This window comes from Cornus florida, unplaced genomic scaffold (genome assembly GCF_030987335.1).
Source record: "Cornus florida cultivar Cherokee Brave unplaced genomic scaffold, ASM3098733v1 CherokeeBrave_3.0.0_Hap2_Chr04, whole genome shotgun sequence".
Classification (NCBI taxonomy): domain Eukaryota; kingdom Viridiplantae; phylum Streptophyta; class Magnoliopsida; order Cornales; family Cornaceae; genus Cornus; species Cornus florida.
Genome location: NW_026775574.1, coordinates 87,933,899 through 87,948,895, shown reverse-complemented (window position 1 = coordinate 87,948,895; position 14,997 = coordinate 87,933,899). Strand labels below are relative to the sequence as shown.

At 38.5% G+C, this 14,997-nt stretch overlaps 2 pseudogenes; both read right to left on the bottom strand.

The window, feature by feature from the left end:
* Positions 1-3,000: 3,000 nt before the first annotated feature.
* On the bottom strand, positions 3,001-7,732 carry LOC132305288 (zeatin O-glucosyltransferase-like; annotated as a pseudogene).
* Positions 7,733-12,101: 4,369 nt separating this feature from the next.
* LOC132303815 (zeatin O-glucosyltransferase-like) lies at positions 12,102-14,084 on the bottom strand (annotated as a pseudogene).
* Positions 14,085-14,997: the final 913 nt, after the last annotated feature.

Below are 14,997 nucleotides of genomic sequence, written 5' to 3'. Positions count from 1 at the left end.
GGCATTTAAGATTTGGACATCTTAACTTTTCATATCTTAAACATTTGTTTCCTAATTTATTTAAAGGTTTGGATTATTCATCATTATATTATGAAAGTTTTTTCTTATCTAAGAGTCATAGTATTACTTTTTTGCCAAAACCTTATACTTCTTCAGAATCATTTTATTTAATACATAGTGATATTTAACGACCTTGAAGAGTCACTACTATCTATAGGAAAAAATGGTTTGTTACTTTTATAAATGATCATACCCGTTTATGTTGGGTTTATTTGATGAATGAAAAGTCTGAGGTTGAATTTTTTTTTTAAAGAATTTTTACACAATGGTTGAAACTCAGTTTCAAGCAAAAATTAGCATTTTTCACACCGATACTGGACCCGAGTATTTTAATGAAATTTTGGGGAGTTTTTTTAAAAGAAAATGATATCCATCATCAGTCTACTTGTGTGGATACCCCTCAAAAAAACGGAATTGCTGAAAGAAAAAATAAACATTTACTTGAACTGGCTCGTGCCATAATGTTTTCAATCAATGTTCCAAAATATCTTTGGGGGAAAGCTGTTTTAATAGCTTCATATTTGATTAGCAGAATGCCTACATGTGTTTTAAAATATAGCACGCCATTAGAATGTTTCAAAAGAATTTTTCCATTATCAAGGATATACTCGGATTTACCTCTAAAGGTTTTTGGCTACATCGCTTTTGTTTATATACCCAATAATACTTAGTCCAAACTTGATCCTCGAGCTAAAAAATGTGTTTTCATAGGGTATGCTTCTAATCAAAAGGGATATAAGTGTTATAATCCCCAAACAAGAAAATTTTATGTGAGTATGGATGTCTCTTTCTTTGAAAATATATAAATCCTACTTTTACAAAAATTCTCTTCAGGGGGAGAATGAGGTAATGGAAGAAAATTTTTGGGATTTATCTTTTACTTCTTTACCAAATGTGATTTTGACTACTTTACCTCATTCTACTATTATTTCCGAAAGTCAAAGTCAACAACAATGTGATAAAACCAATTAAAACAATGAAGGGAATCCTAGTTATATAGTGCCAAACATTACTGTATCTGAAATAAGGGAAGAATCACTACAACCGGGCACAAAAGTTCCCATTATTGAGCCTTTGGTTTATACTCGGAGAATACCTCATCAAAAGAGTCAAAGTCATCCTATTCCTCTTGGAAATGATCAATCTCGACCTCCAGGAACTGGACCTCCAGATATCACAGGTAATTATGTTCCTAACTCATCTTCAGTTCCTGTTACTTCTCCTAACCAAGAACCATCAGACCTCGATATTCATAAAGCTATTAGGAAAGGTATTCGAATCAAATATCTAAATCCAAAATATCACATTGTTAAATACCTTTCTTATGAAAAACTCTCTCACACTCATAGGGCTTTTACCTCAAAAATCTCACTTGTTTATCCCGAGAAACATTCAGGAAGCTCTTGATGATCCGAATTGGAAGTTAGCAGTAATGGAAGAGATGAATGCTCTTAGAAAAGGTGATACTTGGGAGATAGTTGATTTACCTAAGGAGAAAAGAATAGTAGGCTGCAAGTAGGTCTTTACTATGAAATGTAAAACTGATGGTAGCACAGAGAGGTACAAGGCAAGACTAGTAGCAAAAGGGTTCACCCAGACCTATGGAATTGATTATCAGGAAACTTTTGCTGCTATAGCCAAGATAAACTCAATTAGAATTTTGTTATCTTTGGCTGTGAATTTCAGCTCGCCATTACACTAGTTAGATGTAAAAAATGTCTTTTTAAATGGAGATCTTGGGAAGGAAGTCTTTATGAATCTACCACCTGGGTTTGAAGGAAAATTGAGACCTAATAAAGTCTGTAGACTGAAAAAATCTTTATATGGTCTCAAACAGTCCCCTAAAGCTTAGTTTGAGAGATTTAGGAGAGTTGTGAAGAATTGTGGCTACTGTCAGAGCCAAGCTGACCATACCATGTTCTACAAAGATAGTAGAAAAGGCAAGGTTGCAATCTTACTTGTCTATGTGGATGATATAGTCTTGACAGGTAATGACAATGAAGAATTGGAAAGACTACAAAAGAGACTTGCAACTGACTTTGAGATCCAAGATTTGGATACATTAAAATACTTTCTTTAAATGGAGTTTTCTAGATCCAAAGAAAGTATATTTGTGAATTAACATAAATATGTCCTTGATTTACTTAGTGAGACAGGTCTGTTAACATGTAAACCAGCCGAGACACCGATTGAGTCAAACCTTCTAAAGATGAAGAAGTTCTGAATAGAAAGCAGTATCAAAGACTTGTTGGAAAGACTGACGGTCAACTTCTGACTACTGCACCTTTGTTGGAGGTAACCTTGTCACTTGACAGAGTAAAAAACATAATGTGGTAGAAAGAAGTAGCGCAGAGGCCGAGTTTAGATCAGTTGCTCATGGAATTGTGAGGTGTTATGAATTAAGAGACTATTGGAAGAATTAAAGGTCTCGAATCCGTTACCTATGAAATTGTACTGTGACAATAAAGTTGCTATCTCAATCACTCACAATCCAGTGCTTCATGACAGAATAACGCACGTGGAGGTAGATAAACACTTCATCAAGGAATAACTCAAAAATGGATTGATCTGTATGTCGTACATTCCGACTATAGAGCAAGTTACAGATGTGCTTACAAAGGGACTTCCTATAAGACAGTTCAACAAACTAATTGGTAAGCTGGTTATAGAAAATATCTTTAAACCAGCTTGAGGAGCAGTGTTCAAAAGGAAAGATTCGGTAGTAATACTACCAAATATTATTAGCTGTAAATAGAATATTGGTCAAATGCTGTAAATTAAGAAATTATAAATTAGGCCAGCTAGTTATTGTAACCAGTTTTTTGATTTTATGTGTGTATTCTCTCTTATAAATAAATTTTGTGTAAACTTATGAATTGTGAGCTAATATAGAAAAAATGTTTATTCCATATTTCTTTCCTTTCAAGTTTATATATATATATTTTATTTATTTATTCATTTTTTTGGTTGTCATGGGAACTTTATCTTTTACAAATGATAGACATGATATGTCAATAAATTTGTCCCAACTTTGGGAAATCAAGTGCATGTGCATATTGAAAAGCTGTTTTGTGTTTTGTTTTTTTTCCATTCCTTGTTATGCTGTAATATATATAAAATAATGTGTTCATTAACATGATGGAACACGAAGAAAAAAGAGACTTGCCGAATAAAAAAAAAAAAAACAGAACTTAGTAACTTTGATGAACGCTTAAGCTGTAGACCACTACAATTTGCTAGTGTCTCCACTATAAACTACAACTACTACAACAATTGTTTCATTCGTCAACTAAGTTCTGCAATCATGATTTTCTTGACAAATTATCAAACTTAGCTATGATCTGGTGATATGAACAATGAAAAAATCCAACTCCATGCGTGACACACCGCCTTCCCCCACCGACCGCTTGACAGCGCCACTCATTTCCACCACTCTCTTCCTCATATCATCTCCTTCCTTCGATGCCATCAATCTTGTCACAGCTGTTTCAACCGTTGATGAGCTTACCAACTCCTCGCGACGTGCCCTAACCTTGACCACTAGGCCAACCTCGAGTAACTTTGTTACGAGCATAGTGTTCATCGGCTGGTCTGAATGCATAGGCCATGCCGCTATTGGCACCCCCATACTGATGCTCTCCATGCATGAATTCCAACCACAGTGACTCATGCCTCCTGTGGATTCGTGTCCGAGAATTTGCAATTGAGGTGCCCAATCTCTCACCACCAATCCCTTTCCTTCCACTCTTTCTTCAAATCCTTTTGGCAGCTGAGCTCTTCTTGTTTCTCCCGCAAACACATCGCCTTTGTCCGCATCCCTCAATATCCAAAAAAACTTCTGCTCGCTTCGTTCCAGTTCAATCGCGAGCTCTTTGATTTGTTCATCACTCAATGAAGTTGTCGTCCCAAAAGACACAAATATCACCGAGTTTGGGACCTGTTTGTCCAGCCATTCCAAGCATTTGTGGCGTTGATCATTTGGCTTCTTTTCATCAGATACTTCCACCGGATTGAATGGTCCAATAGCCCATTGCTTCATGTTTTGGGTATTCTCTTCTCTTGCAAGTAAATCAATAAATACCCCTTCTCCTTCTATTGCCTTGCATGAGTTGTATAGATAACCAGAGCTGAAGTTCCAGCAATTAATTTGGATGTGAAGAAATTCCACAAACTCTGGAACTAAACCAAGGTTGTTAAAATCAGGATTCTACACAGAATTGTTTTGGTCTCCGTAGAATCGGAATCGTAGAATCGGATCGTGAATCGTAAGATTCTACCAAATTGTGAAAAAACAATTGAAACTAACTTCTAAAACAATAAGATCTGTAAAATATAATAAAAATAAGGCCAAAACACACCACCAAATATATCTAACCTCAACATAGCCCATCAAGGAATAAAATTTGACATTTAAGAGATATTTTTTGCCTCGTAAATAAGTAAAATGACTTCCCCCAAATTTTTTTACCCTCCCCCAAATTGTGCACAATTAATATTATACTTAAAAAAAATTCTATAGATAAATAAAAAATAGAAAACCTCATTCACATTTCTATTATGAAGCATTTCATTATTAGGGGAGCAAAAAATATATAGATAAATAAAAAATAAAAAACCTCAAACACAGTTACACAGACATTTACTTCTTACACCCTATCAGCTAAAGGCCCAATAATTTCTTTTTTATTTGGAAAAATATGGACGGCAAGCCCGAGAGGCGGAATCCCCTTTTCTAACTGAGATCACGAACTACTACACTAGAGCTTTCCCTTTAGGGCATCAGTTGTCACTTCCAATTATGGCCTTTGGGCTGTCTTTTATTTTGAATAGAGTCTTATGCTTAATCTGCCTCCACAAACGAAGAGGAGCGATAAAGAAGAGGGGAGCAGTGACAAAGAAGAGGGGATCAGTGACACGAAGAGCGACTAGAGGGGAGCGATCAGTGACCGACGAAGACTAGCGACCTGCGAGCAGCGACCGATGAAGCAACGACCGACGAAGACCAGCGACCGGCGATTAACGATGAAGACCAGCAACCAATTCTACCAGCGAGCGAGTAAGGACGAAGGTATCATGTTTTACCTATTTATGTGATTTTAATATGACTTCTGTGACTGTCCAGTGAATTTCCCTCTTCTCTTCACCTATTGTATAGTCGGAGTGATGAAACCTTTACGATTCATGATTGAATAACAATCTTTGGCGTACGTGTATTATGAAATTGGGGTTAGTCTTTGAAAGTGTATTATGAAATTTGTAGAATCGATTAAATCGTATAGTATGTGGACCGATTCTACCCTGATTCTACTAATTGAACGATTTTGTTACAATTTGGATCGATTTTGTATTTTGAATCGTAGAATCGTGTTATTTTATAACTCAGAATCGTGATTTTGATAACCATGAGTTAAACAACCTTCCTGGGAAGGAGGTCTTGGAGTATTTTGACATCAAGTGGGAAAGGTTTTCCCATTATTTCCCGGAAGTAGAAGAAAGTAGCGAAAGCTGAGACACTATGGAACATGTAGGACTCAGTGTTTGGGATACAAGTGACATTCTGAACAACAGAAGACATCATGGAGTCATGAATGATGATAACTCGTTTTGTAGTGGAGGAGAGCACGCAAAAAATGGCGGCTGTGGGTTGGCGAAACTGTGTTAAGGCTTCAAATAATGGTTGAAGATGGGAGGGAAATTGAATGGAGGCATTGGGGTTGGGAGGAAGAGAGATAAAAGAAAGGTTTGACAACTCATGGAAATGGATGTTGGGATGTCGAGAGGGTTCCAACCATGGACGCGAAGCTTGACTTGGCAGATGTGGGTGGTGGTGGAGACATAGTGGACCGGTATGTTATAGGAGGAGATGAGTCGGGAGAGTTGGAGGAACTGGTTGAGATGGCCTTGTGCTGGAAGGGGGACTATTACTATAACAACTTGGGCTTCTTTTAGGCCATTTTGGTCATCCAAGGAAGAGTTCTTGCTAAGACTAGAGAGTAGTATTGTGAATTAAGGCCAATAACAGGTATATAAGCAGGGACTACCAGGTATTGCTTTTCTTCATCCTGTTGGATATTGTAGAATATATGAAGTAAAAAGAATCAAATACATGACTAAAACGTGAGTTGTATATGAGGAGGGTGATACAAATCATGGTACTGAAAGCTGTGAGTCATTTATTCCCTTTCGCTAGGACCCCTACCTAATCCATTTTAGAAGTTAGGTGAGGTCTCATGGATAAGTTCTATTTATCAACACAACTAATGACGCTTACTCGCAATGAGGATATCTTACTCTTTAGGTTTAAGTTTAAACTAAATTATTCTTCAATTTCAAAGTGTCTATTTCATGGCGCCAAATGCAACATTATTTTTCAGAAATCATCACTATCAAATCCTTTTCAACACGTGATCTAGGCTTAAAGTTTGGTCCAAAAAAAATATGAGCTCAAATTTGGCAAGTTATTGAATAATAATAGTATTTGGATTCAAGTTGAGCTTGAACTTGAATTGTCAGTACTCGGCTAGGTTGAATCAAATCAATTGCAACTTTACTTTAAGACCGCCAATTTGGAGCTATTCCATCTTCTATACCCTAGACACGTTAATATTTCCAAATGATGATGCCATTGCTGCTCTAATCCTAATTCTTGAAGAATCTAGTCTCCATATAAATATCCACGTTTTTTTTTTGGTTATGGAAACTTTATCCCTATATTTCGTTGTCATGTAAACTTTATCTTTAAACGATATATATATATATATATATATGATATGTCAGTAAATTTGTCGTAACTTTGGGAGATCAAGTGCATGTTCTTGCTTACATATAACTTTAGCTTTTTTGAATAGAGAATCTTTCTGTTCAATTCAGGTTGGATGAACTTCATCCAACCCGGTGGTGTTGCCCAATCAATTTAAGATAAGTGTGTTTGGCCTATAAAAGTGGTCGGTTCCGATGGAACTGGATGGGCGTGCCAAGAACTGCAATAGTTCCGAAGAGAGATCCAAACAATATTCCAGAAGGAAGATTGCGAGACCAGGCGACTGTGATGAGGTCTGAAATGAACACCTCATGGTTCTTTTTGCCTTTGATAAAGGACTTCGTGATAGTTAACTGGCTAGGAAGAACTACGTTACTTATGAAAGTAAAGCAATTGATTGTAAAATTATCTAATGAAAAGTAAAGTGCAGGATTAAAACTAATCATATTGAAAGTGCATTGCAATAAAAAGTAATATTGTATTGAAATGCTGTTTTGGCATTCAGCAGGCCTTCTAAGTTATAATATCATGCCCTATTTATAGAATTTAGTAATGGTAGCTTGCATGTAACTGCTTGTTTTCTAGGCTACCATGTGTCCCATAATTTTACATGTAACCGCTTGTTTCCTAGGATACCATGTGTCCCATGATTTTGAATGTAACCACTTGTAACCGCTTACTTCCTTGGCTGTCATGTGTCCCAAGATTTTTCACTGGAACATTATAGTACCTTTCCATTGGAATCGACTCGCTTCCTAGGCTGCCATGTGTCCCATAACTTTGCATGTAACCGCTTGTAACCGCTCGCTTCCTAGGCTGCCATGTGTCCCATGACTTTGCATATAACCGCTCACTTCCTTGACTGCCAAGTGTCCCAAGACTTTCTACTGGAACATCATAGTACCTTTCCATTAGAATCAACCACCTTCTTAGGCTGCCATATGTCTTATGACTTTACATATAACCGCTTACTTCCTTGGCTACCATGTGTCCCAAGACTTTCCACTGGAATATCGCAGTACCTTTCCATTGGAATTGATCAGAGCAATCTTCCTCTAGAAAGTGGAAAAATAGGGTGTAAACATTGCCTCCCAAATTTGATGTGCCTGATATTCTTTGAAGAATTGTAAGGCATATCAAATTTTAGATGTGAGTGAGAATTTGCTATGTGATATTCCTATTGTTAAGGAATTGAATAACTAAAACTTTTTAGCCGGAATATACCATTGGGCCGAAAACTTTAAACGGCTTATTTAACTAAGACGAAGATTTGAAGCCTCACATCTAATTTTGTTGCCCCCTAGGGTCTGGAGGTTTACGAGGATGACGAATTTGTACATCCTTAGGCCAAATACATAGTTAATTGGTTAAGTTTTGCCCCCAAAAAATCACAAGATGTGAATTTAAGACAAATAAAGTACTAGCATTTTTTTTTCGAAATTGGAAGAAAAATACTATGACCTTTATATTCTTCATGTGGAAGAATATACAACGATTGAGAAGCTTATGCCGTTTCCGAAGGAAAAACTGACTGTGAAAAATCTTCTTCAAATGGAAGAAGTGGTAACGGCTTCCTATGGAAAGGTTTGTCGACCTTCCTCATGGCCAAGCCATAGTCTTGCTAGGAGAAGTTAGTAAGTTGGCTTGTATTTTTTGGCCAACCTTTGGGTAGGTTGGCCATTGGATGCCCCCCAAACATCACTGGAATTGGGGTTGGGTTTGCCAAAGGAATACTCCTCCGGCGGATTGGATTTACTCCTTGATCAGGAGGTTTCCTTAGAGGGCGTTGCGTTTCGAATGCCATTGGAAAGGCCATAAGTGGCCTTGGTGGTATGTTTGTAGGTTATTGAATGTTCGAAAGTGGAACATTCTGTTGGACCTGAGATTGAAGTTGCTGGACTGCTGCTGATGGAGGGTTCTGTATCTCAGTTGGAACCTGCACCTGTAATGGAAATGGTTGAGCTATTGCTGGTGGAAGGTTCTGCACCTGAGAGTCCACTTGAAGTGGAACTTAAACTGCTGGTGGAATCGACTTCACTGCTGTTGGAATTGACACCATAGGTTGGGGTAATGAGTTTGTATTTTCTGGCCAACCTTTGGGTAAGTTGGTCATTGGATGCCCTCCAAACACCACTAGAATTGGGTTTGGGTCTATCAAAGGAATACTCCTCTGGCGAATTGGATTTACTCCTTGATCAGGAGATTTTTTTGGAAGAGGTTGTCCCCTGCCTGCCATAGGAAAAACCTAAGGTGGCCTTTGAGGAATGGCAACAGGTGGCTGCATATTCTGTTGAGTAAAATTAGGTGGAAAGGACGGCTGATTTCCTAATTGGCCATTCTGAGCCGTACCCTGATAAGACCCAAAATAATGCACATTATTAGTAAAAACATCATGGCAAACCTATTAGGGTATAACCATCAAGGCTGGATTTTGTACATGCTGTGTCACTGGAATAAGCATCAATTGTGCAGGTGGCACCTGCACTATCTGCACCTGTGGTATGGTATGCACATATTGATGGAAATGACTACCCTTAATAAACGTACTTGGCCTATTCACCGGAACGACTGATTATTGAGTAGTATTAGGTGAAAAGTACAGCTAACTTCCGATTGACCAGCCTGAGCCGTACCCTGACAAGACCTAAAATGATGCACATTATTAGTAAAAACATCATGGAAACCTGTTGGGGTATAACCACTAAGGCTGGATTCTGCACATACTGCATCACTGGAATGGGCATCAATTGTGCAAGTGGCACCTGCACTGTCTGCACCTGTGACATAACTCGAAAATATTGTTCACGTTCTTCGGCTACCCTTAGGTATCTTTGGTAGCACGCTTTACGTAGGTAGTACATGTCACATTCTTCGTCCCTCATTCGATAGTACTCTTCACGTTCAAAGCTTAGATATGCCATAAGAAATATATTTTCCCAATTGTCCCACCAGGCGTGCCACTATGTTTGGCCTGTAAAAGTGGTCGGTTCCGATTGGAACTGGATGGGCGTGCCAGGAACTGCAGTAGTTCTGAAGAGAGATTTAAACAATATTCCAGAAGGAAGATTGCGAGACCAAGTGACTGTGATGAGGTCTGGAATGAACACCTCAGGGTTCTTTTTTCCTTTGATAAAAGACTTCGAGATAGTTAATTGGCTAGGAAGAATTACATTACTTATGAAAGTAAAGGAATTGACTGTAAAATTATCTAGTGAAAAGTAAAGTGCATGACTAAAACTAATCATATTGTAAGTGCATTACAGTGAAAAGTAATATTGTATTGAAATGTTGTGTTTGGCGTTAAACAGGCCTTCTAAGTTACAATATTATTCCTTATTTATAGAATTTAGTAATGGTAGCTTGTATGTAACCGCTTGTTTCCTAGGTTACCATGTGTCACATAATTTTACATGTAACCACTTGTTTCCTAGGTTGCTATGTGTCCTATGATTTTGCATATAACCGCTTATTTCCTTGGCTGCCATGTGTCCAAAAACTTTCCACTGGAACGTCGTACTACTTTTCATTGAAATCGACTTGCTTCCTAGGCTGCCATGTGTCCCATGACTTTGTATGTAACCGCTTGCTTCCTAGGATGCCATGTGTCTTATGACTTTACATGTAACCACTTGTAACCGCTCGCTTCCTAGGTTGCCATGTGTCCCATGACTTTGCATATAACTATTTATAATCGCTCACTTCCTTGGCTGCTAAGTGTCCTAAGACTTTCTACTAGAACATCATTGTACCTTTCCATTAGAATCGACCAGCTTCCTAGGCTGCCATGTGTCCCATGACTTTGCATGTAATAGCTTACTTCCTTGGCTACCATGTGTCCCAAGACTTTTCATTGGAACATCGTAGTACCTTTCCATTGGAATTGACCAGAGCAATCTTATTCTGGAAAGTGGAAAAATAGGATGTAAACAAAGTGTTCAAAAGTATAGTTAAAATTAAATTGGATATTATCTAACTATTCGAGTTTGACTCGTTACTTTAACATTTTACTTTTGAGTGGTGCTACAAGCCTACAATGCCCAACCACTGTTCACCCGCCACTTGCCAACTCCTTATACGTGGCCGTCTAACGTGCTAATTTTTGCTTTCTTCTTCACCGAGGTCCAAGCTGCCCAGCCTCTCCTAATCAACGCAGATGTCTAAGTTGCCGACCCTCTCCAAATCAATGCAGATGTCTATGCTGCCGACCCTCTCCAAATCATCCTCAGCTTCCTCATCTTCCCCCCTTTTTTCTTGGTTGAATCGGATCCCCTTTCCCTCTCCCTCATCTCCTTTTCACTCTAATAGATCGACGACGAATCCATTTTTCCGGCGAACATTCCGCGACCACCGGTGAATCCATCTTCTCCGTTAAAATTATCTTTATCTCTTTAGTAATCTCTCTCTCTAAAAACCATTACCTAAAACAGGGACCCATTTTCGTTGTCAAAAAATATATATATATGGTGATCCATTTAGTTTCTCAAACTCTTAATGAAATTGGGGTTGATCCATCTCCATCTACAAATCCAAAGAGTTCAATCCATCACCTTCTATGGCCACCACTTCAATCTCACCTCAGATTCAGACGCTCGTTACCCTCCTCAACAAACCAACCAAAAACAAACCCAATGAGACAAGCATATATATACATATATATGTATATCAATATAGAGATTTGTTGTGTGTGTATATTATTATGTAGATAAAGAGTGAGTAGAGAGAGAGGGGGGTTTTTGGTACATTGTTGATGGGTCTTCTGGGTTCTGATTTGGTTTTCAAGGTCACATTTATGATATAGAGAAAACATTGATGGTGGTGGGGTTCGCCGGTGAGGTAGGGGGTGGTGACGATGGTGAGTGCCTCGACGGGTGGTCGCTTGGTAATGGTAGCTACGGCCGATGGGTGCAACCGGTGAGCCCAGAGAGGTATTGGGCAGTCGTCGGTGTTTGCAGAAGAAGCGACTGTTGGGTAGCTGTAGCCAATATATACGGGCCAGAAACGGCTAGACTAGACCAGTGCTAAGTCAAAGCTGGCAGGAAAGGAGTGCCGGATGTCCCCTCCTTTCGCACGCTACTTGCTGGATCTCCCTTCGTTTCTGTACTTGGAGTTACGTTGGAGAGAGAGAGATGAGAGAAAGTAGAAAGAGGTAACAGAAAGGGAAGGGGAGGGTGTCGTAGGAGCAGGTGGGGGCGAGGATGATGGGATCCCCTCTCAGATCTGGCAGCTGCAGACGAAAGGGATGCGGAAGTTGTGTTTGTTGATGTTGCAGAAGTTGTGTTTGTTGATGTTGCAGAAGTTGTGTTTGTTGATGTGGTTTTGGTTGTCGTAGTCGATTTGAGTTGCCGAATTTTTTTGACCATGAATAGAATGAATGAGGAATGGGTCAAAGCCAAATAGTTGAGTAATACTCAATTTAAATCTAAGTTTGCTTTTAGACACTGGTCTTAAATTGATTGAATTATGTCACCAAATTTAATGAAGTTCGTTCAACCTAAAATAGCCTTTGTTTTCCCTTTTTCCTTTCTATATTATGTTTTAATATATTTAAAATATTGTATTTGTCTTATGAATTAACATGATGACACCCGAACAAATGATGACTTTATTAACACTTAAAGCTTTGGACTACGCCAACATCAACTAAGTTTTTATTTATTTTTTTATTGTATTTGTCTTATGAATTAACATGATGAAACAGGAACAAATGATGACTTTATTGACGCTTAAAGCTTTGGACTACACCAACATCAACTAAGTTTTTTTTTTTTTTTTTTTTTTCCTAAATTTCTTGACAAATTAACCAACCTATCTATGATCTGGTGATATGTGCAACGAAAGAATCCAACTCCATGCGTGACACACCGCCTTCCTCCACCGACTGCTTGACAGCGCCACTCATTTCCACCACTCTCTTCCTCAAGTAATCTCCTTCCTTTGACACCATCAATTTTTTCACAGCTGTTTCAACCGTGATGAGCTTACCAACTCATCACGACGCGCCCAATCCTTGACCACTAGGCCAACCTTGAGCAACTTTGTTATGAGCATAGTGTTCCTCGGCTGGTCTGAATGCACAGGCCATGCCTCAATTGGCACTCCCATACTAATGCTCTCCATGCATGAATTCCAACCACAGTGACTCATGAACCCTCCTGTTGATTCGTGTCCGAGAATTTGCAATTGAGGTGCCCAATCTCTCACCACCATTCCCTTTCCTTCCACTCTTTCTTCAAACCCTTTTGGCAGTTGAGCTCTTCTTGTTTCTCCCACAAACACATCTCCTTTTTCTGCATCTCTCAATACCCAAATGAACTTCTGCTCACTTCGTTCCAGTCCAAGCGCGAGCTCTTTGATTTGTTCGTCTCTCAATGAAGTTGTCGTCCCAAAAGACACAAATATCCCCGAGTTTGGGGCCTGTTTGTCCAGCCATTCCAAGCATTTGTGGCGTTGAGTTTCATCAGATACTTCCACTGGATTGAATGGTCCAATTGCCCATTGCTTTACGCTTTTGGCTGTAATCTCTTCTCTTGCAAGAAAATCAAGAAATACACCTTCTATTGCCTTGCATGTGTTGAATAGATAACCAGAACTAAAGTTTAAGTAATTAGTTTGCGTGTCAACAAGTTCTATGAACTCTGGAGTGAAACATCCTTCCATGGAAGGAAGGTCTTCGACTATTTTGGCATCAAGTGGGAAGGGTTTTCCCAATATTTCCCACAAGTAGAGAAAGTAGCGAAAGCCGAAACACTATGGAACATGTAGGACTCAGTGTTTGGGATACAAGTGACATCCTGAACAACAGAAGACATCATGAAGTCATGAATGATGATAACTCGTTTTGCAGTGGATGAGAGCGCGCGAAAAATGGCCGCAGTGGGTTGGCGAAGCTGTGTTAAGGCTTCAAATAATGGTTGGAGATGGGAGGGAAATTGAATGGAGGCATTGGGGTTGGGAGGAGAGATACAAGCAGGGGTTGACAACTCATGGAAATGGATGTTGGCGATGTCGAGAGGGTTCCAACCATGGACGCGAAGCTTGGCTTGGCGGATGTGGGTGGCGGTGCAGACATAGTGGACCGGTATGTCATAGGAGGAGATGAGTCGGGAGAGTTGGAGCAGCTGGTTGAGATGGCTCTGTGCTGGAAGAGGGACCATTACTACAACAACTTCGGTTTGTTTTAGACCATTTTGGTCATGGTTTTTATGATGGTAGTGGTGGTCAGCCATGGAAGAGTTCTTTCTTTCTAAGACCAAGAAAATGTTATTCTGAATTATGGCCAATAACATATATATATATATATATATATAAGCTCGGGTTTCAAATTCAGAGATTAATCCAACTTTGCTATGATAAGCTTTATTATTGAACCAAACAAAAGGTAATTTTTTAAAGAGTAGTGTTAGGGACGTTAGGATATATATATATATATATATATATATAATATTGAATTTAGGACTTTTGTTGGTGGTGATGATCTCAATTTCAATGTCTATCTTTTTGTTATCCACTCAACGTCATTGTTGTGGAAAATAAAAGAACACCTTTAATGAACGTGCAGTTATTTGGATTATATTTGATTGTCAAATATAAAATTATGTATTGGAACTTGTGCCAAAAAGAGTTAGTAAATTGGTAGCAATCAACTTCAGGGCACGAGCCAGAGTTGGAGGCATGGTTGGTTGTATTGTTTAATTTGTAATTTTTCTTTAAGAGTTTAATATTATTACATACTTTTATGAATTATTTAAATCGGTTAATTTATATTGATATTTACTTAAATTTATTACACCGGAATTATAAATCATGGTTGTAAGGTTGTGCAATGAATAGCGAATATATATCACACATGATTAATTAACAAGTCATTCCAAACATCCCCTAAAGGTATTGCTTTTATTGTGGAGATGCCTAAAAGGAATCTTAGCTGTCCACGTATCTTCAATTCTCATCAATTTATTCACGTCTTTTTCTGCCTAGAAATAACCTCCTGACGTAAATAACTAGTAGAGTAAGGCGTCAATGAGACCCACATAAGCTTTTCATTGGTATGGTTTCTACAATTGTTTATTTATTTATTTTTAAAAAAATTGGCATCAACTGGTTGATTTCAGCAGCTGCCGAACCAATTAAATTAGAAAATTGAGTTTTAATTAAATTAGAAAATTGAGTTTTAGGCC